General features: G+C 46.5%; 1 long non-coding RNA gene across 1 annotated transcript; it reads left to right on the top strand.

Moving 5' to 3' along the window:
• The first annotated feature begins 3,478 nt into the window (after positions 1–3,478).
• LOC119288960 lies at positions 3,479–6,712 on the top strand. Its single transcript, XR_005141375.1, has 3 exons — positions 3,479–3,819; positions 5,237–5,313; positions 6,664–6,712. It is a non-coding gene; the product is annotated as an uncharacterized LOC119288960 (long non-coding RNA).
• Positions 6,713–26,261: the final 19,549 nt, after the last annotated feature.

The following is a 26,261-nucleotide window of genomic DNA, read 5'->3' as shown; positions in this document are numbered from 1 at the left end:
TAGTGGGCTTTAGTGGAAAAGAGAAGGGGCAGCCCAAGATGGGCCGCGCGCCTCCCCCCTCCCCTAGTCCTATTAGGACAAGGAGAGGTGGCCGGCCCCCCTCTCTCCTTTCCCCCTCAGCGAATCCTATTCCAACTAGGATTGGGGGGGGGGGAATCCTACTCCCGGTGGGAGTAGGACTCCCCTGGCGCGCCCTTCTTGGCCGGCCGCCCCCTCCCCCTTGGCTCCTTTATATACGGAGGCAGGGGGGCACCCCAGGACACACAAGTTGATCCTCGTGATCTTTCCTTAGCCGTGTGCGGTGCCCCCTACCACCATATTGCACCTTGATCATATCGTTGTAGTTCTTAGGCGAAGCCCTGCGTCGGTAGAACATCATCATCGTCACCACGCCGTCGTGCTGACGGAACTCATCCCCGAAGCTTTGTTGGATCGGAGCCTGGGGAGCGTCATCGAGTTGTACGTGTGCTAAGAACTCGGAGGTGCCGGAGTAACGGTGCTTGGATCGGTCGGATCGGGAAGACGTACGACTACTTCCTCTACATTGTGTTAATGCTTCCGTTGCGATCTACAAGGGTACATAGATCATACTCTCCCCTCTCGTTGCTATGCATCACCATGATCTTGCGTGTGCGTAGGAAAATTTTGAAATTACTACGTTTCCCAACACCTGGATCGGATCCGCCTGATCGATCCGGCCATTCGTAGGAGCTTGCCTCTATGTGGTCAGCTGGTGCAGCGATCTGGGGTAAGCCCATGATCAGACTTGGTTGTTCCGTCTGATCCTTCCGGCCATTCAGGACGCTGGCGGTTGGGCTCGCCCGGAGATGCCTGATCTGGATTGGGATGCCTTGTAGCCTTCGTCCTCTGCTAGGTGTGCTTCTTCATATGGATCTGGGTCACAAGACTTGCCGATCCTCGATGCGGACAGAGCTGGAGATGAGGATTCATATCGGGAGAAATCCCTAGTCGACCTTTCGGCCGTGGCGGCGGCGACGCCTGAGGATGCTGCTTTCTTCTTCATGGAGACGCTTGCCAGATCTGCTTCTACTTTTACCGCGTCATTTGTCTCCCGGGTGAAAGCCCTAACTGCGGTGGGTCGCGACGGCACCTTCGGCGTCATTCCCTTCTTGAAGGCGCCGCCTTGGGAGTTTTGTGATTGTGGACGCCGTTGGGTGGGCGTTGGTAGCGATCTGGATTAGGAGGTGGAGCGGTGTTTCATCATACGCATCGACGCCGACGGATCTCAGCAGCGTGGCACAGTGGAGACTCGGCATCCGATTTGGGTTGACGGGCTCGGGCAGGAGGAAGGCGCTGTCTGGCATCGCAGTGGCGTCGACGACATGCTTGGCAAGGTCGATGCATCAGTGTCTGCTCTGAAGATGGATCGATGAAAGATGGCGGCGGCCGCATCAGAGAGTGCGTCGGGACCGGTCTGTGCCCCACACCCGGCAAGTGACTTGGTTGGGGCCTCCGGCTATGTTAGGCTTTGGTGCGAAGTCTATTTGGTATTCAGCTCGGATTATTAGCACCCCTTCATCAAATGGATAGGAGTAGCGATAGATATTGCCGAGATGGTGGTTTCAGACTTATTGATGTATTACTTTGTAAGGTCTTTGTAAATAATTAATAAAGTGGTTGCATGCATCGCCCAGATGCAGAGGCCGGAGGTTAATCCTCCTTTAGAAAAAGACCTAAAGCACCGGAGACATACAAAACGCCGGAAGGCCAACATCCCACAACACGCCCGGCCGGGCACTCGAGCGCCTTCGCCGCTACCAGAGTATACATCAAAACCGTCTTATCACTCCGGGCTGCCACCAGCATATCCGCGAAACCTCGACAACATCAAAGAGGAACGATATGTCTGATAGAGCGGACGTATGCCGCTTCGATCTCACGATATTGGCTGACTCAAATTTTCTAGAAAACTTTGTAGGGGGAGCATTTTCTCACTCAAGTTTTCTGGAAAACTTTGTAAGGGCATCTGATCCGCAAATTTGCTCCCGCGTCCATCTACAGACAGGGGAACCAGTGCGCAACACGGATGCGGGAGCCGACCATCCAACCTTATCTTATATATGTCCATCAGTAAAGGGTGACAGCGGGATGACCCCCGGTGTGCTCGAGGAAGAAAGGCAACAATTCAAAACATTGGGACAGCCTAAGTCCATCAAACCGTCTGGCCCTCCAGCCGGCTCCTCCCGTTGGAGGCCGGCTCGGCAAGACGCCACGCCCGGGCTGGTTGGCCGCAGCCGGCAACCAGCGGGGTCAGCCTTGTCCAATCCGTCGTACGACAAGACCTCTCTCATGTTGTGGAGAGTGTGGCTACAATGCCACCGGTACCACTGACTGGGGCGACCGACGTCAGCGCGGCCCGGCACTGTAGAGGCACAGTGCCTACCGCTCCGTGACGCGATAACCAACTGGCTATAATGACGAGCAGCTGGCAAGCCCCATTGCAGGCCAGAGATGCTGGCAACAGGGGCCCACCCCTCTTTCTTTAACATTTTGTAACCTAGGAGGTTTGAGTATAAGACCTCCCAGGAGGACCCGAGGAGGGGGTCGGCTCATTTTAGACCCACACACACTCACGCGAAGTAGAGAGCAGGCCGGCACTCTCTTCCGCCTCACCCAAACAGCTCCAGTAGCAACCATGTACTATGTCTGATCTTCATAGTGATCTTGGCAGGATTAGGGGCGTTACCTCCCTCGGAGGGCCCTAAACCTAGGTACGTCTCCATGTCTCTTGGTGTTTGTACCTAATCTCACATCCAGACGCCATCGGCGCTCATCGGCCCTAAACACTCGAGATAAGTCATGCCATGCCATCTGCCGTGAGAACACCATAACAGTTGGAGCCTACCGTGGGGTCTGTGATGCCCGGATAATTAAGCTACAGTAACCCTCTACTAATGATGCCACGTCACCACGATTACCGTTGTCAAGTCCCACGTTGATTCAAATCAATTCAAAATTCAAATTCAAACTCAAGTCAAACCATAAATGTTTTCAAATGTCGAAACTAAAATGTTCAAAATGTAGAAAATAAATCATATATGATTATGGTGGAGAAAACACTTTTTTTATAAAATATTTAGATGCATTAAATTAAGTAAAACAAGGGCTAAACAATTATTTAAATGCTTTTAAAATAATAAACAATTACAAACCATTTTATTTTAAGTGCTAAATTATTTGTGGCAGAGGCACATTTTGTAACACTAATTTAGGTGCCACTTTTTTATTTTATTAAAACTAAAATAACTAGATACTAAAGTGAAAAAGAAAAGAAAAAAATAAATAAAAGCAAAAAGTAAAAGAAACACTAAAAGAAAGGAAAGAAAACCCCCTTGTTTCCCTGGGCCTTAACCCACCCAGCGAGGCCTAGCCCACACCCCTGCTTTTCCTCTTCCCCTATTCACCCACGTCGCCCTGGACGCGCGAGGCACGTCCATAGCGCGGCGACCACACGCGTCGGCCATCCGTCGGCCTCCTCACGCGGATAAGCCCTCTCGGGCGAACTCTAAACATCTCCATTCCCCTCCCCTTGCGCCCCCTTTTTCCCGACCCCCACCTCACCGCGCGGTCGTCGCCTTGTCATCGTCGTCCCCATGGCCAACTACATCCCCGCACCGCGCCACCACGTCCCGGAGCTCCCCCGACGCCGTCTTCGTATAGTGTGAGGAGAAATCGGGCTGAAGGGCCTCGCCTCACCGGGATCGACCCCGACTTCACCTGCTGCCATCGCCGCCGTTTTCGTCGATCTGCTTCACTCAGGCCTTCCCCAGCTTCACCGACTCGCCTGCGAGCACCGCGGTGAGCTTTACCCCGTTCCCGTAGTTCGTTTTGCCCCCCTGCGTGCCTGTCTACCGCTGCTGCTTCTTACTGATGTCGCCTGCATCCCGCGTGCCCCGCCCCGTTCGCCACTGTCGTGTTCCCGCCGTGCTCCCCCTAGCTATTGCCTGAAGCTGCAGCCCACCTCCACTGCCGCCTGCAGCGGCCCCACGCCGGCGCCCGCCTTCGTTGCCGCCTGTAGGGGCGCCGCTCCCTGTCGCCGTCCTGCGCCCGCGAGCACGAGCCCGCTGCCGCTTCCTCGCCGACCCCGCCCATCGAGTGCTGCGCTTGCCGTCGCGCATCGCGCCGCTGCCCTGTCCACCACGCCTCGCGTCCGCTCCGGCCAGCCCCGGGCACCCCCTGACCGCTCGTTCGCTGCTCGCGGCCACCCCCACGCTCGCTCCGCTCGCGCCTCGTCGATGCTCGCCGACACCGCCTCGGTCGAAGCCCCGCCCGCTGCGTCTCCCCTGGCCGCTCGCCCAACTCGTCGGCTGCCGGCCGCACCCGCCGTACCGGTCCTGCATCGCCCCTGCTTGCGGCTCCCCCTGGCGGCGCCACGCGAGTGTGCCTCCCGCGGCCGGGCCACGCCCTCCCGCGCGGCTGCCGCCACTCGCGCCGCCCGCTTGCCTGGCTGGCCGCCCATGCGTGCCCTTAGTGGCCGCTGTCGCTCCCCCTGGTGCGTGCTCGCGCGTGAGCCCAGCCGCTAGAGCCGGCCCTGTGTAGTTAGGAGCTAACTCCTAATTAGGTTAGTAAATAACCCCCCACTAATTATTCGCTGACAGTAGCCACACTTGCTAATTAGTCTAACCTAATCAATTAAATACATTGTTAAAATTATGTCCCACTGACAACCGGGGCCCACCACTAATTAGTTTATTTTAAACACACTGTTAAAATAGTGAGACACTGACAGTTGGACCCCACCGATCAGCAACCCAGTTGACTGTTGACCAGGCTGCTGATTGGGCAGTGGCCCACCTGTCATCCATTGAGGCTAGCTCAGAGTTGGGTGCACCTAGCATTTCATTTTTATTTTCGAATTAAATTAAATTTAGAAATGTTTAAAACTTTAGAAAATCATAATAAATAAACTGTAATTCGGATGGAAATGTTTTCTACATGAAAGTTGCTCAGAAAAATCCAACGAATCCGGATACGCGATCTGTTTCCCTGTCAAATGCCTCTAACTATATGAACATGAAACCTTCCCCCTTCGGTCATCTGTCTGACATAGGTCCGGTATCGAGAAAACATTCCCGGATGAATTCCCCCTTCACCTATATCATGTAGCCATACGGTAGGTACGTTAGGTCACACCCGGCACATCATATTGCCATGTTATGCTTTGTGATGCTATGTTTGCTTTATATTTATTATTTCTTCCTCCTCTTCTCTCCAGTAGACTCCGAGACTGATGCTGCCCCTGTGATCGACTACGTTGACGATGACACTTCTTCCTTTTTGCAGAGCTTTCAGGTAAGCCCCCCCCCCCTTGATCACCAGATATCGCCTACTCTTTTCTATAGTGCTTGCATTAGAGTAGTGTAGCATGTTACCGCTTTCCGTTAATCCTATCCTAATGCATAGCCTGTCATTGTTGCTATAACTGTTGATACCTTACCTGCAATCCTACATGCTTAGTATAGGCTGCTAGTACTACATCAGTGGCCCTACATTCTAGTCCGTCTGCTATGCTATACTATCGGGCCGTGATCACTCGGGAGGTGATCACGGGTATTTACTATACATATTACACATGATACATGTGGTGACTAAAGTCGGGTCGGCTCGTAGAGTACCCGTGGGTGATTCCGGTGTGGGGGCTGAAAGGACAGGTGGTTCCATCCCGGTAGTGGTGGGCCTGGGTTCCCGACGGCCCCTGACTGTTACTTTGTGGCGGAGCGACAGGGCAGGTTGAGGCCACCTAGGAGAGAGGTGGGCCTGGCCCTGGTCGGCGTTCGTGGTTACTTCAAAATAACACGCTTAATGGGATCTTGGTATTTGATCTGAGTCTGGCCACTGGCCTATACGCACTAACCAACTACGCAGGAACAGTTATGGGCACTCGACGTTGTGGTATCAGACGAAGCCTTCGTGATGTCAGCGACTGAGCGGCGCGCGCTGGGTTGGACTGGAACGCCTGCTCTTGTATAAGGGAGGCTAGGTATGCTCACCGGCCGCGTATGCAACGTGCAGGTGTGCAATGGGCGATGGGCCCAGACTCCTGCGCCATAGGATTTAGACCGGCGTGCTGACCTCTCTGTTGTGCCTAGGTGGGGCTGCGACGTGTTGATCTTCCGAGGCCGGGCATTACCCAGGAAAGTGTGGCCGGACAAAGGGGATCAAGCGTGTTGAGAACTGTGGTGCACCCCTGCATGGAAGTTTATCTATTCGAATAGCCGTGTCCCTCGGTAAAAGGACGACCCAGAGTTGTCCCTTGACCTTATGACAACTAGAATCGGATACTTAATAAAACACACCCTTCCAAGTGCTAGATACAACCAGTAATCGCTCTCTCACAGGGCGACGAGGGAAGGATCACCGGGTAGGATTATGCTATGCGATGATACTTGTTGAACTTACCATCTACTCTCTTCTACATGCTGCAAGATGGAGGTTGCCAGAAGCGTAGTCTTCAACAGGACTAGCTATCCCCCTCTTATTCTGGCATTCTGCAGTTCAGTCCACATATGCTACCCTTTTTCATTTGATACCAATGCATACATATGTAGTGTAGCTCCTTGCTTGCGAGTAATTTGGATGAGTACTCACGGTTGCTTTGCTCCCCCTTTCCCCCCTTTCTATACCCGATTGTTGCGACCATAGGATGGAGTCTAGGAGCCAGATGCCACCGTCGACGACGACTCTTACTACACTGGAGGTGCCTACTACTACGTGCAGGCCACTGACGACGACCAGGAGTAGTTTAGGAGGATCCCAGGCAGGAGGCCTGCGCCTCTTTCAATATGTATCCCAGTTTGTGCTAGCCATTTTATGGCAACTTGTTTAACTTATGTCTGTACTTAGATATTGTTGCTTCCGCTAACTCGTCTATGACTGAGCTCTTGTATTCGAGCCCTCGAGGCCCCTGGCTTGTAATATGATGCTTGTATGACTTATTTTATTTGTACAGTTGTGTTGTGATATCTTTCCGTGAGTCCTTGATCTTGATCGTACACGTTTGCGTGTATGATTAGTGTACGGTCAAATCGGGGGCGTCACAGGGCCACACATGGCATTGGCCGGAATCACGTTCCCGATGAGACCCTTCACTCCCTCCAGCGAGCGCATTGTGCACGCCTTGGTCGGCAAGCTGGGTTTGTTCGTTTGCGTCGGCGACGGCGCAGCGCGCGATGCGGACGTCACCTTCCCTGCAGGCAACTCCGTCATCCCCTTCGGCGAGCTGCACATCTACATTGCGCTCGTTCCCGACGAGTACCCTAGTGAGGTGCTCACCTTCTCCAACCCGCTGCCATCCGATGGCTGCGGCATCCCCGACGATGTCACAGACCTCTACATTCGCGTGGAGGTGCTGACCACAGCCTCCACCACAACACCGGCCGCATCAAGGATCCAACTGCAACGGTCGCGGCCAACGTCGGTCGGGCGAACCCACTGCGCATGACGGTGCAGAACCTACGCACCCCAATGCGCCCATCGCCGACCCTGCCGCCGCCGTGGTCAAGCTCGAGGAAACGCGCAAGCGCCTGCTCGATGAGGCCATGGAGCTCGCCGTCGCGTAGCGCCAGATGGAGTCCATGCAGTGGAGTACAACACGACCCACGACTTCACACCGGCTACCGACGGGTCCAGTTGGCTCGGGGGGGGGGGGGTGCCATGTCGCGGCAAAGCCATCGACAAGATGTTGGGTGTGGCCCACATAAAGCACCCCCGTCAATAACATGAGGGTTACGAAGGTGGCCGCAGTGGAACCGAAACACTTGCAGCAGCAGCAACAGTGTGTCTGCGATCTCATCGCCACTGTGAATCAGTAGCGGGCACAGTGGGACCCAGCTTGTTGGGGAATGCAGTAATTTCAAAATTCCTACACACACGCAAGATCCATCTAGGTGATGCATAGCAACGAGAGGCGAGAGTGTTGTCCATGTACCCTCGTAGACTATAAGCGGAAGCATTATGACAACACGGTTGATGTAGTCGTACTTCTTCACGATCCGATCGATCCTAGCACCGAAAGTACAACACCTCCACGATCTGCACACGTTCAGCTCGCTGACGTCCCATGAACTCTAGATCCAGCTAAGGTCGAGGGAGAGTTTCGTCAGCACGACGGCGTGATGACGGTGATGATGAAGTTACCGATGCAGGGCTTCGTCTAAGCTCTACAACGATATGACCGAGGTGGAAATCTGTGGAGGGGGGCACCGCACACGGCTAAAACAATCAACTTGTGTGACTATGGGGTGCCCCTCCTCCGTATATAAAGGAGAGGAGGAGGAGGCCGGCCGGCCCTAGAGGGTGCGCCAAGGGGGTGGAATCACTAGTAGAAAATGGGTCAAATGTGAAGCACATTAGTGCCGGTTTGATTTTGAGTCGGCACTAGTGTGTGCATTAGTGCCGGTTCCAACGGCTAGCCGGCCGCTCTCATTAGTACCGATTCGTGGCGAACCTTTAGCACCGGTTCACCACTCATTTTAGTACCGGTTTGTGGCAAGAACCGGTGCTAAAGGTTCTCCTACATAAACCCTTCGTCCACCAGCTCGCTCTGTTTTTCCCCTTTCCCCTCTCCTCTCTGTTCTTCCCCTCTTCCTCTCAAGCTCATCACACATTTTGCCCAAAATTTGTCAAGATTTGAAGGCCCCCGTCCATTCAAATGATCACAAAGGTTAGCAACTTTGTCCTTTCATCTCTCATTGCTAGATTAGCTCTTGCAATGCTTTATATAGTGATTGATTTGTGAGTTTAGTAATTTGGGAGGAATTATATATATATGTGCTAGTATTTGATTTATATGCAATTTGAGGTAAAAAATAACACTTAGTTTGCATATGTAGGTGTGGTTTACTTAGTGTCTTCTAAATCTCCGTCGTAACCACCGTCGATCGCCCGCAACGTCCCGTCGCCGGCACCACCTTATGGTGAGCCTCTTGTTCATGAATGTTTTATATAAAAAATTGATGTTTGCGTGATTTGGATATATAGTTACTTGTATAATTATCTTACCCGTACGTTGTTTGTTATACATAGTGCCATGGTTTTGATATCCGCCCCCGTCGGCCCTCGTCCGGGTTATGATTCGGATGTGGTATATTCTCTTTTAAAACTATTTGTTGCATTTTGTGTTTATGAAAAATTATGCCCATCAAGTTGACATAGATATTTGTATGTAGGAGGTAGTTGAACCGGAAATTCCAACTGACCTATTGTCGAGAGGTTAAATTTAGTTGAAAGTGAAAATGAGGATTTGAAGGAAAAATTGAAAAAAATTGAGGGGAGAAGATGGAATTGGAGTTGCATGTTGCCGATGTCGTCGATGATCACAAGATTAAGATGGAGAAAATGCGCTTGAAGATTAGAAAGATTAGAAAATATGTCATTCATAGTGAGGCTTGGTATCATTATGTTGTTGGATCAATTATTACCTTAGTTGCGATCTTGATCGCATTTGTTGTTGCATTTAAATTCTTTAACTAGAGAGTTATTTGCTTGTTGTATTTAAGTGTTGTATGAACTTTATGTATGAACTTGTATTAATTTGGTTTTTTCGGTGTTGTGTTATGAAGATGAGCCGACAATGGATGTACGATGACCGATGCTCTTCTGAGTTCATTAATGGCGTGCAAACTTTTCTGCTTGCCGCTGAGGCAAACAAGCGGGCGGATGGTTTTATGCCTTGTCCATGTGCTGGCTGTAAGAATGATAACAATTACTCTAAGTCAAGAACCATTCACGTCCACCTGTTTAAGTCCGGTTTCATGCCCCACTATAATGTTTGGACCAAGCACGGAGAAAGAGGGGTTATGATGGAAGACAATGAAGAAGAAGAGGACAGCGACAACTATCCTGGCCATGATGGGTTCCCTGAATACGATGATACAACAATGGGGGAAGAAGCTGAAGAAGAGGCATCAGATTAGCCCGCTGATGATCTAGGTCGGGCCATTGCCGATGCAAAGAGAAACCGCACAAGTGATTTGGCGAAGAAGAAGTTGCAGCGCATGTTAGAGGATCACAAAAAATTGTTGTACCTGAATTGCGAAGCTGACAAGAAAAAGTTGGGCACCATACTGGAATTGCTGCAATGGAAGGCAGAGAATGGTGTATCTGACAAGGGATTTGAAAAGTTGCTGGTAATGATAAAGAATATGCTTTCAAAGGACAACGAATTGCCCGAGAGTACGTACGAAGCAAAGAAGGCTGTCTGCCCTCTAGGTTTAGAGGTGCAGAAGATACATGCATGCCCTAATGACTGCATCCTCTACCGTGTTGATCAGTACGAGGATTTGAACGCTTGTCCGGTATGCGGTGCATTGCGCTATACACTACAAAAAAATACACTTCTGTGATGATACGTGTTTGTCACAATAGGTCGCGTTTTTTGTCATGCATGTACATCTATGACGATTTTATGACAGAATCAAGATAGTCATACCTGTGTTGTCATAGAAGTGCTCCATGACATTACCAAAGTTATCATTACGGAAGTGTCCACTTCCATGACAATAAATCGTGCGTCACATAAGTGCTTTCGTCAAGGGTGACCGACACGTGGCATTCACCGTAACGGAACGCCGTTAAGTTATCGGGTCCGGTTTTGGATCCGATAGCCCGTTAACAGCCCGGACCAATGCGGATTTTCCACGTGTAAAATCATCATTGGCCACAGGAAACACGTGTTGCCTCACCATCGGGACAGATGTCATCCACTCATTGGACAGGAGGTGCCTATGATAGGTCGACACATGGCACGACCCAACAGTGGCTCATTCTGGTGAAAAAGGTCGGCCCAGGAAAAATTAGCAGGCCGGCCCATATAAGGCCTACTTGTGTCAGGTCCATTTAAGCCCACGACCCATATGAGATGTGCCAATTCGGCCCGTCAACGACCCGTTAAAGATTTGACACCATTGTAGCCCATCGTCTGTTCGAGCCCGTTAATAGCCCGCTATATATTTGGGCTCAATATCGGCCCGATGAGATTTCGGCCTGTTAACGGCCCATTTAATGGATGGGCCAATTTTCAGGATGTACATCTTTCGGCCTTTTAGCGACCCATTTAAATGTTGGGCTAATTTCCGGCCCGGTGTGTCTTTTAGCCTGTTAACGGCCCATAAATCTGATTGGCCATTTGTAGTCGGACCTGAGTTTTGGCCTTTTAGTGGCCCATTTAAGTGTTGGGCCAATTTCTGGTCCAGTGTCACTTCCAGCCTGTTGACGACCCATAAATCAGTTGGGCCATTTGTAGTCGGACCTGAGTTTTGGCCTTTTAGCAACCATTTAAGTGTTGGGCCAATTCCCGGCCCTGTGTGCCTTTCGGCCTGTTAATGGACCATAAATGAGTTGGGCCATTTGTAGTCGGACCTTAGTTTTGGCCTTTTAACGGCCCATGCCCTTCATGGTCCAATACCAGCCCGGTTTCTCTTTCGGCCTGCTAAAGGCCCACAACACAGTTGGACCGTTTACAATACGACCTGACTTTCGGCCTCTTAGCGGCCCATGCTCTTCATGGTCCAGTACAAGCCCGCTGTCTCTTTCGGCCTACTAAAGGCCTACAGTATAGTTGGGCCATATGTAGCCCAAACTTAGTAACGGTCTATTAAGGGCCCGTGAAATAAATTGGGGCCACCTGTTGCCCGCTTCGATGTCGTCCTGTTAACGACCCGGGAGGTAAGAGAGCCGGCCATTAACTTTCGGCCTAGTAATGGCCCATTAACTTAATGTGCCCACTAAACTTTGTTCATGTCTTTAGGCCAAATTAGATAATTTGAGCCCATTACGATGAGCAATTATGTTGGGGAACGTAGCAGAAATTCAAAATTTTCTACGCATCACCAAGATCAATCTATGGAGTAATCTAGCAACGAGGGGAAGGAGAGTGCATCTACATACCCTTGTAGATCGCTAAGCGGAAGCGCTCAAGTGAACGGGGTTGATGGAGTCGTACTCGTCGTGATCCAAATCACCGATGATCCTAGTGCCGAATGGACGACACCCCTGCGTTCAACACACGTACAGCCCGGTGACGTCTCCTACGCCTTGATCCAGCAAGGGGAGAAGGAGAGGTTGGGGAAGACTCCATCCAGCAGCAGCACGACGGCGTGGTGGTGGTGGAGGAGTGCGGTACTCCAGCAGGGCTTCGCCAAGCACCGCAAGAGACGAGAAGGGAGAGGGGTAGGGCTGCGCCAAGAGGGAGATGTTCTCATGTCTATGGCAGCCCAAAACCTCAAGTATATATAGGGGGAGGGGAGGGGCTGCGCCCCCACCTAGGTTTCCACCCCTAGGGGTGGCGGCCAGCCCTAGATCCCATCTAGGGGGTGACCAAGGGGGGAGAGAGGGCGGTGCACCACTAGGTGGGCCTTAGGCCCATCTAAGCCTAGGGTTTTCCCTTTTTCCCTTCTCTCTTCGCCTTGGGCCCTGGTGGGGGTACGCACCAGCCCACCTGGGGCTGGTCCCCTCCCACACTTGGCCCATGCAGCCCTCCGGGGCTGGTGGCCCCACTTGGTGGACCACCGGGACCCTTCCGGTGGTCTCGGTACGTTACCGATAGCACCCGAAACTTTTCCGGTGACCAAAACAGGACTTCCCATATATAAATCTTTACCTCCGGACCATTCCGGAACTCCTCGTGATGTCCGGGATCTCATCCGGGACTCCGAACAATATTCGGTAACCACGTATATCTATTCCCTATAACCCTAGCATCATCGAACCTTAAGTGTGTAGACCCTATGGGTTCGGGAACCATGCAGACATGACCGAGACAACTCTCCGGTCAATAACCAACAGCGGGATCTGGATACCCATGTTGGCTCCCACATGTTCCACGATGATCTCATCGGATGAACCACGATGTCGAGGATTCAATCAATCCCGTATTCAATTCCCTTTGTCCATCGGTACGATACTTGCCCGAGATTTGATCGTCGGTATCCCGATACCTTGTTCAATCTCGTTACCGGCAAGTCTCTTTACTCGTTCTGTAACACATCATCCCGTGATCAACTCCTTGATCACATTGTGCACATTATGATGATGTCCTATCGAGTGGGCCCAGAGATACCTCTCCGTTTACACGGAGTGACAAATCCTAGTATCGATTCATGCCAACCCAACAGACACTTTCGGAGATACCTGTAGTGTACCTTTATAGCCACCCAGTTACGTTGTGACGTTTGGCACACCCAAAGTACTCCTACGATATCTGGGAGTTGCACAATCTCATGGTCTAAGGAAATGACACTTGACATTTAGAAAAGCTTTAGCATACGAACTACACGATCTTTGTGCTAGGCTTAGGATTGGGTCTTGTCCATCACATCATTCTCCTAATGATGTGATCCCGTTATCAACGACATCCAATGTCCATGGTCAGGAAACCGTAATCATCTATTGATCAACGAGCTAGTCAACTAGAGGCTTACTAGGGACATGGTGTTGTCTATGCATCCACACATGTATGTGAGTTTCCTATCAATACAATTCTAGCATGGATAATAAACGATTATCATGAACAAGGAAATATAATAATAACTAATTTATTATTGCCTCTAGGGCATATTTCCAACAGTCTCTCACTTGCACTAGAGTCAATAATCCAGTTCACATCGCTATGTGATTAACACTCAAGGTCACATCCCCATGTGACTAACACCCAAAGAGTTCTGGGTTTGATTATGTTATGGTTGTGAGAGAGGTTTCAGTCAACGGGTCTGCAACATTCAGATCCGTATGTACTTCGCAAATTTCTATGTCATCTTGTAGATGCAATTACTACGCTACATTTGGAGCCATTCCAAATTGTTGCTCCATTATACGTATCCGGTATATCTACTCAGAGCTATTCGGGTAGGTGTTAAGCTTGCATCGATGTAACTCTTCACGTCGAACTCTTTATCACCTCCATAACCGAGAAACATTTCCTTATTCCTCTAAGAATAATTTTGACCGCTATCTGGTGAACCAGTCCTAGATCACATTTGTACCCTCTTTCCAGACATGTGGCAAGGCACACATCAGGTGCGGTACTCAGCATGGCATACCGTATAGAGCCTATGACAAAAGCATAGGGGACGACCTTCGTCCTTCCTCTTTCTTCTGCCGTGGTTAAGCTTTGAGTCTTACTCAACTTCACACCTTACAACTCAGGTAAGAACCCCTTCTTTGACTGATCTATTTTGAACTCCTTCAAAAACATGTCAACGTGTGCGTTCTTTGAAAGTATCATCAGACGTCTTGATCTATTTCTATAGATCCCGATGCCCAATATGTAAGAAGCTTTATCCAGGTCTTCCTTTGAAAGTCACTTTTCAAACAACCGTTTATGCTTTCCAGAAATTCTACATCATTTCGGATCAACAATATGTCATCCACATATACTTATCAGAAATGTTGTAGTGCTTCCACTCACTTTCTTGTAAATACAAGTTTCTAGTAAACATTGTATAAACCTAAAAGCTTTGATCACTCTATCAAAGCATGTATTCTGACTCCGAGATGCTTGCTCTAGTCCATAGAAGAATTGCTGGAGCTAGCATACCTTTTAGCATCCTTAGGATCGACAAAACCTTTTATTGTATCACATACAACTTTTCTTACGAAAACTGGTAAGAAAATTTGTTTTGACATCCATCTGTAAGATTTCATAATCAAAAAATACAGCTAATGCTAACATGATTCCAACGGACTTAAGCATCGCTACGGGTGAGAAATTCTCATCGTAGTCAACTCCTTGAACTTGTGAAAAGACTCTTTCCCACAAGTCGAGCTTCATAGACGGTAACATTACCGCCCACGTCTGTCTTCTTCTTAAAGATCCATTTATCTCAATGGCTTGCCGATCAACGGGCAAGTCCACCAAAGTCCATACTTTGTTCTGATACATGGATCCTATCTCGGATTTCATGGCTTCTAACCATTTGTCGGAATATGGGCCCACCATCGCTTCTTCATAGCTCGTAGGTTCATTGTTGTCTAACAACATGATATCTAAGACAGGATTACCGTACCACTTAGGAGTAGTACATATCCTTGTCGACCTACGAGGTTTGATAGCAACTTGATCCGAAGCTTCATGATCACTATCATTAACTTCCTATTCAACAGACGTAGGCGCCACCGAAAACATCTTTCTGTGTTGCTCACTCTCTGGTTGAAGTGAAGGTTCGACAACCTCATCAAGTTCTATCTTCCTCCCACTCAATTCTTTCGAGAGAAACTCCTTCTCGAGAAAGGACCCGTTCTTGGCGACAAATAATTTGCCCTCAGATCGGAGATAGAAGGTGTACCCAACTATCACCTTTGGGTATCCTATGAAGATGTGTTTGTCCGCTTTGGGTTCGAGCTTCTCCGGCTGAAGCCTTAAGCATCGCAGCCCCAAACAATAAGAAGTGACAACTTTGGTTTCTTGCCAAACCAATGTTCACACGACGTCGTTTCAACGGACTTAAATGGTGTCCTATCTAAAGTGAATGCAGCTGTCTCTAACGCATAACCTCAAAATGAAAACGGTAGATTGGTAAGAGACATCATAGATCGCACCATATCTCATAGGGTTCGATTATGACGTCCGGACACACCATTACCTTGTGGTGTTCCAGGTGGCTTCAACTGTGAAACAATTCCACAATGTCTTAAGTGATTGCCAAACTCATAACTCAGAAAATCCCCTTTTGATCAGATCGTAGGAACATGATCTTATTTGTTATGATGATTCTTAACTTCACTCTGAAATCGCTTGAACTTTTCAAACGTTTCAGATTTGTGCTTCATTAAGTAAATATACCTATATCTACTCAAATCGTCAGTGAAGATGATAAAATAGCGATATCCACCGCACGCTTCAATTCTCATTGGATCACACGCATCAACATGTATGATTTCCAACAAGTCACTTGCCCGTTTCATTGTACCTGAAAACGGGGTCTTAGTCATCCTGCCCATGAGGCATGGCTCGCATGTGTCAAGCGATTCAAAAGCAGGTGACTCCAAACATCCATCAATATGGAGTTTCTTCATGCAATTTACGCCAATATGACCTAAGCGGCAGTGCCACAAGAAAATGGTACTATCATTATTAACTCTACATCTTTTGGCGTGAACATGTGTATCACCACGACCGAGATTCAATGAACCATTCACATAGGGTGCATGACCATGAAAGGTATCATTCATGTAAACAGAATAACCATTATTCTCTAACTTAAATGAATGACTGTATTGCAATGAACATGATCAAATCATATTCATGCTCAACGTAGACACCTGATAACATTTATCTAGGTTCAATACTAATCTCGAAGGCAGATGGAGCGTGTGATGGTGATGTAGCGACCTGACCCGAATGGATCAAGTCTCTGTGCTTAAGTGTCATCCCTGGATCGGTATGCTGACACACACAGTACTCGAAGGATTTATAACAGAGGTAAATCACATGTATAAAGTAACGTAAATACTATTACCTCAATCCATATAGCGGAAGCAACAAGGTTGTGGATTTCCATCAACACCAACGGCAAAGTTGAGTGTAGAAATCGTAACCCTAATGTATCCCTTACTCGTCGTAAGAAACTTGCAACATGAGACGTTGCAGCCCGAAAACGGGTCAGTACATTGAATGTACTGGCAGATTCACACCATAGAGAATGTTGAATAAAGGCTATCACTACATGCATATTTGGCTGGTGGAAAAGCTCTATGGTTACATGGTTTTTGCGAAAAGCCAATTTTTCCCTACTGCAAAGGAATAAATTATTTAACTATCATGGTGGTTGTTGAACATTGAGAATGGTTGATAGCATTCTCAATCCCAATTAAGTAACATCATTAAACCCAACAAAATTAATTTAAAGTAACATGATGAGATCAACAGGATAATCCAAGAACTAGATACTCAAGACGTCCATAACCGGGGACACGGCTAATCATGATTAGTTTGTACACTTTGCAGAGGTTTGCGCACTTTTCCCCACAAGACTCGATCGCCTCCGTTGGATTTCTCGCACTACAGGATGTTTGAGAAACGGATGATCGAGACATAGTCTTTCAGAAGCGCTAGCACCTTACGTTGGATAGACCGGTACACCTACTTTCCCCTACATCTGCTAGTCTACCCTGTAAGAGTTTGCACGACTTAATCAACTATGCCAGAGCCCATAATGGCTTGTGGCTGCACACGGAAGTTTCTAGTATGAATAATCTCATGATCCCTTTGAGCCTGGGTGGCGGTCCAAAAGAAAAACAGGCAAGTCCTGGAATACCCAGGTGCCTCAATCCACCCAGATGTGTATTTAAGTTGCCACCTTAAGTAAACCATTAATTAGCAATCTCACATCTGTCATGGATGCTCTCAAACCCAATCCACGTCTACTAGCATAGCATGGCATAATAAGCAAACGTAGAAGTAACTCCCAAGGGTTTGATAATAAACAGGTAATAGGTACTACCTCAACTACTTCCCATCCCACAATTTAATTAGATCCTAATCATGCAATGAAAACTGGGTATGAAGGGGATATGATCAAAGTGTGAACTTGCCTGCAATGTTGATGAAGATGATTCTCACTCAAAACTCTTGATCGTTCTACTCGTCACACTCCGGTCAATCTATCGTAAGCAAGCAATAGTAACCACACATAAGCAATAACTCAAAAGATCAGAAAGAACGAAGAAGACGATTCAGAAAACATCAAAACCAAGCAAATAACTCTTGCAACATAAAACAATTTCTAACAGTACCAAAATTATATGAATTTGGCCTTATCAGAAAATTTAGGTCAAGAGCTTCAATTTGCAAAAAGAATCAACTAAATCGGAGCTACGAAACTCAAGTTATGATCAAACGAAGTTTGAATTCAATTCTGATCTAATTCAAATTTTAAACTTTTCAAAAACATGTTTGAGTTGGATTAATGGATAGAGGGAATCATAACAAAGAAGTGGGCGTTGGTTTCGTTGGATTTGGACAAACGGGTAAAAAGTAATGATTGTTTGAAGTTCAGGGACTAAACTGTAAAGAAAATCATCACAGATAAGTCCCTGGCCGGGATTAAAACAGAAAAAGAAAAAGTCTAAATAGCGAACGTTCGCTGCAGAAGCCTATAAGACGAAAACCGTTTGCTACAAATCCTAAACTAGCGAACGTCCACTAATTAACCTAATTATTAAATAAAACTGGCTTTAGAAAAACCCAGAGAAAACCAAAATAAAATAAACCGGACCAGGCGGTTAATTACCGGTTCGGGCGGTTTTCGTCGAAAAGACAACCGGCGGCGGTTAGCAGATCGGCGGCGACGCTGGATCAAGCGGCAGCGAGCGGTGGCGCGGCAGCTGGCAGCGCGGCGGCGCAGCGGAGGACCGGCGGAGGCGGCGTGCAGTGCGGTGCGGGCTAGCGGCGATGCGGGCAGCGGTGGGCGGCGGCTCCACGCGGCGAGGAGCGGCGCTGCAGGCGGCGGGTCGAGGCGGCAGCGGCGAGCTCCGGCGGTGCGCCGGGCTAGATGTGCGGCGGCGGCAACGGAACAAGGAGAGGGAGAGAGCCGGGGTGGATTTATAGGAGGAGGGGCCTCGGGAGGCGTGTGGCAGGGGCAAAGGCGGTGCGAAGAGGCCGACTCGGCCACGGCGGTGACCGGCGAGTCGTGCGGTGGCGGGAGTCCTGCGGGAGCTCAGGGACGGCTCGGCTGGGCTGGCTTGGCCTGGCCCAGTTGGGTGCTGGGCCGGCCCAGTCGGCGAAAAAGATTTTTTTTAAAAAAACATTTTCCAGACAAATAAAATAATAAAAACGAAATAACTAAAAATATTATATAGGCATGTAATATACCAAAATTTGCAGAAAAAGATTTTCTACAACATGGACATTTTTAATAAGCCAAATAAAATCCTCACAAAATCAAATAAATCAAGGAGTGCTACTGGTCTATTAAAATCCAACAAAAATCAATTTTTTTAAAAATACCAAAATGATTCAAATTAATTTTTCTCCAATTTTCTATTGTAGGGAATCATGTTACCCTATTTTCCATGTATTTTGTTTTTGGAGAAAAATAATTTGAATAAACTCAACTAACTCCAAATTGAAAATAAATTCAAAAGAACTTTGAATTTAATTTCTTTGAAACTCCCAACTCATATTTCATATAATTTGAAGAAGTCATTTTATCTTCTCTCATTGAGTTGCATAAAGTTTCAGAATTGAAATATTTCCATGAAATTCAAATATTTTCAAATACCCCTTTCATTTAATTTAAATGGAAGAAGTCATGTCATCTTCTCTCTAGGGTTTTGTATTTGAAAAGAATTTGAATTCACGAAGATCAGAAAAGAAATATGAAAGTTTGGGAAAGTCCTTTTATTCCCTCTCATTTAACTTTCGAATTCACTCACTTTCAGTCAATCAATCAAACAATCAATCAAATCTATCTATTTATTATAACATTTCAAAATTTAGAATTTTGGAATGTTACAAACCTACCATCCTTAAAATGAATCTCGTCCTCGAGATTCGGAGAGGCTAGAAATAAATAGGTTAGGTTTGGGGTCTTCTCAAAATCCATCGACCATCACAGGGGTCTGGGGTGCTACCACCCTTAGAAGCATGGTTATTGTTCCATCAAAACTCATATACTCCATCCTTATTCTTGACAGTGTCGGTCTTCTCAGATCATAAGAATAATTCCTTCTCTAGCTCTATCGGCAGCGGCATAACCTTTTCCTCAAAAAATTTCTGCCCTTTCCTCTTGGTAAGGTTATTTCGAGATTTGGGTCTTCTTAGCTGACGGGTCTGGCGCCAGTACTAAACAACTAATCGATAACTCATGGTGGTCAACCATTTATGGTTTCTCCTGCAGGAAATGGGTCTGGGTTGATCCTCACCGTATAACCTACGGTTGGCAACAACTGCCGTGTACAAGGAAAAAAATACTTATACCATTCTAAGGTTTAAACAGGGTTTTGATCGTCGTCTCTCTACTATAGGTAAGTCACTCAGATTTACCATCCCATATAGCAAGGCGAATAATAAGAGTAAGTCGGTATGGTGATCAATCCATCCCGCACCCAAATCATTACCTGATATATGGTTTAGCGAATCTCGCATTCTAACACTCAGTCATCCTCACAAGCATTGCAGAATTTCTCTTGTCAACGAAATGGGTTCGGAAAATCCATTGATTCTGCAAGACAAACAAACATCTATCATTCCTTCACAACTCTCAGGTTTTGCGTATCTCCTATAAGATCGTATGTCGATAAAATCGTAACTTCTTCCAGGGTTTTTCCTTCAGCAAGAATGTGCTTGCTTCTTGGCAGGTCCTGGAGCCTGTGGGTTATGGCCCATCTCATCACTTGTAGTCCTTGAACTTATCATCGGGCAACTTATCATTATTCTAACTTCCAACTTCCTAGTATTCTTAAATCCATCCAATTGTATTGTCTTCATTCCTTCTATTGGCACCAAACTAGGACATGATTACTTAGATTCATCATGGAATTTCCATTGATCCATATTTCCAACATCATACCTCCTTTATATCCAATAGTAATTTATCTCTTCATCCACGTGGGATACCCCTCATACCGAGATAAAAACTTATACTTATGAATTCCATATTCACTTCGTGGAACATCATTATCCTTTCCAGGGTCAAGCGTCCTTACACGGGAATATTGGCCGCATGGCACTTCTTCAACTGGGAAACGTGAAACACATCATGAACTCCTGACAGTCCTTTGGGTAACTCCAACTTGTTGGCCACTTCTACCATACGCTCCAAAACTCGGTATGGTCCTACAAATCTCGGGGCTAACTTTCCCTTAACTCCAATCCATTTAACTCCTCGCATAGGGGACACACGAAGACATGCTCTGTCTCCACTTTCATAGACTATCTCCTTGTATTTTTGAGTCTGCATAACTCTTCTGCCTGGACCGAGCTACCTTCAGTCTATCTCGAATCATCTTAACCTTCTCTTCTGACTCTTTGATCACATTTGGTCCAAACAACTGACGGTCTCCAACTTCATCCCACATGCTCTTGGGGTATCATACATATCGAGACAAAAATCGTATTCATTTTGTCCGAAATCCACTCAGGGGAGTATCCTTATCCTTTCCAGGGTCAACGGTTCTTACAGGGTACTACCACCCTTAAAATGTACAAATCTTCCATAGACCATATTTCTCATATCCTCAGAATGGCCAAAATTCTTCTTCATAGGGTAACAACTTATAAAATCCATATCAGCACCAATGATGCTATCTTTATTCATTCTCCAATGATTGCAATCTCTCGCTTTTCCATTACATGTCTCCACTCAACACCTCAATAGAAAATAAAATGTTCTCACTTCTACTACTCCATTTCTTTTGTTGCAAACTCAACTATCTAGCACAAGTTTCCTTCTCCTTGGGGCATTCTCTGGCAAAGTGCCCTGCTCCATTACAACAAAAACATATCACTTCTGACAAGTATCGAGGTTTCCTTTTTGGGCAACTGTTGAGGTAGTGCCCTGACTCCTTGCACCTATAACATGTGATATGACTCAGATCCTTCCTCGAATCCAATCTGCTTCTCTTCCTGGACCTTTCCATGCCAATCATGCCTTCTATTTCCTGTGGGTCATATTCTACTTCCTCTGTCGGGAATTCTACTAGATCCCCATTCATACAATTCTGGAAGATGTGTCCTTCTTTTCCACATGAATAGCATGACTTAGTACAGGGTTTACTCGGGTCTTCTTTAGATGTGTCCCCCATCTCTTCTTTCATCACAGCTTCTTCTAAAATTTTCATGAGGGCTCCTTTCATTACTTCTTTCTTCTGTTGGATGGTTCGTTATACCATGGGGTAAATGTGACACTGAGCAGGATAGTGGGTGGTCCCTTCACACAAGAAACAAGTAATCTGCCTAGTTGGGCATTCTTCAACTAGGTGACTTCCTTCACAATTTGGGCATTCATCTTTGTGTTCTTTATGGGTGTGTCCTATTTCTCCACAAATCTTGCATGCACAAGGTTTCTTCATATCCTTTCCATAAGGCTTTAACTTCTGGGACACAAGCCGAGACTTTGGCAGAGTCAACTTAAATTCTTTCCAAGTGGTTACTCCTTGCCATCCATTCATGGTTTGGTACATCCTCCACCAAGTAGCAGCACCTCTTTCAAAGCACTGAAGAGCATGCTGGGTCATATCATGTCCAACTATAGGGTTATTCTCCATGTGATCCTCCATGTTCTGAATCCATTGGTCCGTCTCCAATTGACTCATCGGTCCAGAAAATATAAGCTCATCTTCATTCATCCGCTATTGGGTCCATGTGGGTTTGGGGTAAGATAAGAGAGAGGGAGAGGGATACACACAATACAAACAAAAGTTTTGAAAAAACAGATTTTTGTTGTGGTTGCCGAAAAAACATCAAACAAATGACAGCTCACAATCGTCGCATCTAATGTAGGTATAGGACAGGGGTTTGGTCTTCTAAAGGTGAATAAATCTTCAAGGTCGTCTAACTCTACGAGTCTTGTTCATGTCTCCAATGGCTTCTTTCGGTCATACTTGTCTTTCTCAAGTCCTTTTGCCAGCTCATCTTTGCTGTAGCAAAGTCTCTCGTGACGTCCTTTAATATTTATGGAGTTGCATTCCAAACTTCTGGGTTTCAACATCCTTGGCATGAACCACGGTCCTACTATCCTTCAGTTCCTGACGGATCTCCTGTATCTCAAAGTTTTGCTCCTCCAGCTTGGCTACTTTCAGCTTCTAGATCCTGAGTTCTCCACGAAATGCTCCTGGTCTTTCTCCGATACACCTTGATCTCGGGTATTGACAACTTCCATAGTCTGCCAAGTTCCATAAGGGTAGCCTTCATAGGTCATACAAATCTAGGAATTCTTCAGAGCCTTCAAATTCTACTTGTCTTCGGTCTTCAACCGTTGTAGTTTCCATTATTCAGATGCACGGAAAATACTCTTCATTTCGAAGTGGCCTTAATTGTCCAATATCTCGTACTTCTTGGAGTGGTCTCATCAGTCGAATTCTTCGTGTGGTCAAAAGGGGAAAGGGGTATGGTCTCACTAAAGGGAATTTTTGAATAAGCTCAGAAGAGAAGAGAGGTAAAAGGTCTTTTTGAAAGGGAAAGTTGTCGAGAAAAATCTTTGCTATGAGCTTGCCAGTTTCTAGGGTCACGTCCTACAGTCAACATGTGCTCTGATACCATCTTGTAGCGACCTGACCCGAATGGATCAAGTCTCTGTGCTTAAGTGTCATCCCTGGATCGGTATGCTGACACACACAGTACTCGAAGGATTTATAACAGAGGTAAATCACATGTATAAAGTAACATAAATACTATTACCTCAATCCATATAACGGAAGCAACAAGGTTGTGGATTCCCATCAACACCAACAACAAAGTTGAGTGTAGAAATCGTAACCCTAATGTATCCCTTACTCGTCGTAAGAAACCTGCAACATGAGACGTTGCAGCCCGAAAATGGGTCAGTACATTGAATGTACTGGCAAATTCACACCATAGAGAATGTTGAATAAAGGCTATCACTACATGCATATTTGGCTGGTGGAAAAGCTCTATGGTTACATGGTTTTTGCAAAAAGCCAATTTTTCCCTACTGCAAAGGAATAAATTATTTAACTATCATGGTGGTTGTTGAACATTGAGAATGGTTGACAGCATTCTCAATCCCAATTAAGTAACATCATTAAACCCAACACAATTAATTTAAAGTAACATGATGAGATCAACAGGATAATCCAAGAACTAGATACTCAAGACGTCCATAATCGGGGACACGGCTAATCATGATTAGTTTGTACACTCTGCAGAGGTTTGCGCACTTTTCCCCACAAGACTCGACCGCCTCCGTTGGATTTCTCGCACTACAGGATGTTTGAGAAACGGATGACCGAGACATAGTCTTTCAGAAGCGCTAGCACCTTACGTTGGATAGACCGGTACACCTACTTTCCCCTACATCTGCTAGTCTACCCTGTAAGAGTTTGCACGACTTAATCAACTATGCCAGAGCCCATAATGGCTTGTGGCTGCACACGGAAGTTTCTAGTATGAATAATCTCATGATCCCTTTGAGCCTGGGTGGCGGTCCAAAAGAAAAACAGGCAAGTCCTTGAATACCCAGGTGCCTCAATCCACCAAGATGTGTATTTAAGTTGCCACCTTAAGTAAACCATTAATTAACAATCTCACATCTGTCATGGATACTCTCAAACCCAATCCACGTCTACTAGCATAGCATGGCATAATAAGCAAACATAGAAGTAACTCCCAAGGGTTTGATAATAAACAGGTAATAGGTACTACCTCAACTACTTCCCATCCCACAATTTAATTAGATCCTAATCATGCAATGTTTGAGGATTGATCTAATGCAATGAAAACTGGGTATGAAGGGGATATGATCAAAGTGTGAACTTGCCTGCAATGTTGATGAAGATGATTCACACTCAAAACTCTTGATCGTTCTACTCGTCACACTCCGGTCAATCTATCATAAGCAAGCAATAGTAACCACACATAAGCAATCACTCAAAAGATCAGAAAGAACGAAGAAGACGATTCAGAAAACATCAAAACCAAGCAAATAACTCTTGCAACATAAAATAATTTCTAACAGTAACAAAATTATATGAATTTGGCCTTATCAAAAAATTTAGGTCAAGAGCTTCGATTTGCAAAAAGAATCAACTAAATCGGAGCTACGAAACTCAAGTTATGATCAAACGAAGTTTGAATTCAATTCTGATCTAATTCAAATTTTAAACTTTTCAAAAACATGTTTGAGTTGGATTAATGGATATAGGGAATCATAACGAAGAAGTGGGCGTTGGTTTCGTTGGATTTGGACAAACGGGTAAAAAGTAATGATTGTTTGAAGTTCAGGGACTAAACTGTAAAGAAAATCATCACAGATAAGTCCTTGGCCGGGATTAAAACAGAAAAAGAAAAAGACTAAATAGCGAACGTTCGCTGCAGAAGCCTATAAGACGAAAACCGTTCGCTACAAATCCTAAACTAGCGAACATCCACTAATTAACCTAACTATTAAATAAAACTGGCTTTAGAAAAACCCAGAGAAAACCAAAATAAAATAAACCGGACCGGGCGGTTAATTACCGGTTCGGGCGGTTTTCATAGAAAAGACAATCGGCGGCGGTTAGCAGATCGGCGGCGACGCCGGATCGAGCGGCAGCGAGCGGTGGCGCGGCAGCTGGCAGCGCGGCGACGCAACGGAGGACCGGCGGAGGCGGCGCGTAGCGCGGTGCGGGCTAGCGACGATGCGGGCAGCGGTGGGCGGCGGCTCGACGCGGCGAGGAGCGGCGCTGCAGGCGGCGGGTCGAGGTGGCAGCGGCGAGCTCCGGCGATGCACCGGGCTAGATGTACGGCGGCGGCAACGGAACGAGGAGAGGGAGAGAGCCGGGGCGGATTTATAGGAGGAGGGGCCTCAGGAGGCGTGCGGCAGGGGCAAAGGCGGCGCGAAGAGGCTGACTCGGCCACGACGGTGACCGGCGAGTCGTGCGGCGGCGGGAGTCCTGCGGGAGCTCAGGGACGGCTCGGCTGGGCTGGCTTGGCCTGGCCCAGTTGGGTGCTGGGCCGGCCCAGTCGGCGGAAAAGATTTAAAAAAACATTTTCCAAACTAATAAAATAAAAAAAATGAAATAACTAAAAATATTATATATGCATGTAATATACCAAAATTTGCAGAAAAAGATTTTCTACAACATGGTCATTTTTAATATGCCAAATAAAATCCTCACAAAATCAGATAAATCAAAGGGTGCTACTGGTCTATTAAAATCCAATAAAAATCACTTTTTTTAAAAAATACCAAAATGATTTCAAATTAATTTTTCTCCAATTTTCTATTATAGGGAATCATGTTACCCTATTTTCCATGTATTTTGTTTTTGGAGAAAAATAATTTGAATAAACTCAACTAACTCCAAATTGAAAATAAATTCAAAAGAACTTTGAATTTAATTTCTTTGAAACTCCCAACTCATATTTCATATAATTTGAAGAAGTCATTTTATCTTCTCTCATTGAGTTGCATAAAGTTTCAGAATTGAAATATTTCCATGAAATTCAAATATTTTCAAATACCCCTTTCATTTAATTTAAATGGAAGAAGTCATGTCATCTTCTCTCTTGGGTTTTGTATTTGAAAATAATTTGAATTCACGAAGATCAGAAAACAAATATGAAAGTTTGGGAAAGTCCTTTT

The sequence above is a fragment of the Triticum dicoccoides genome, chromosome 4A (genome assembly GCF_002162155.2).
Source record: "Triticum dicoccoides isolate Atlit2015 ecotype Zavitan chromosome 4A, WEW_v2.0, whole genome shotgun sequence".
NCBI lineage: Eukaryota > Viridiplantae > Streptophyta > Magnoliopsida > Poales > Poaceae > Triticum > Triticum dicoccoides.
The sequence above is the reverse complement of the archived record's forward strand: the minus strand, read 5'-3'. Positions and strand labels throughout refer to the sequence as shown.